Source organism: Hyalella azteca, unplaced genomic scaffold, assembly GCF_000764305.2.
Source record: "Hyalella azteca isolate HAZT.00-mixed unplaced genomic scaffold, Hazt_2.0.2 contig13225, whole genome shotgun sequence".
NCBI lineage: Eukaryota > Metazoa > Arthropoda > Malacostraca > Amphipoda > Hyalellidae > Hyalella > Hyalella azteca.
The window spans coordinates 107040-107385 of record NW_025943154.1 but is presented as its reverse complement, the minus strand read 5'-3'; positions in this window follow the sequence as shown (position 1 = coordinate 107385).

Here is a 346-nt window from a genome sequence, read left to right as displayed (position 1 = left end):
AGATCAGATCCTTTGGAGAGATCAGATCCTTTGGAGAGATCAGATCCTTTGGAGAGATCAGATCCTTTGGAGAGATCAGATGCCTTGGAGAGATCAGAGCCTTTGGAGAGATCAGATCCTCTGGAAGGATCAGATCTTTTGGAGGTATCTTATCCTTACTCAAGCTTATTATTTCTGGTCATTTCAATAATAAAAGTGAAAACTTTTTGCTTATTGTTCATGGTAGCAACCATTTTTATTTGCTTACACAATCTGAAAATTGTGTAAAACTGAATAAATGTGGATATAAATTTGTAGGACCAAAAATTAGCATTCATCAAATTTCTTATTCTGTTTCAGTTTTTAG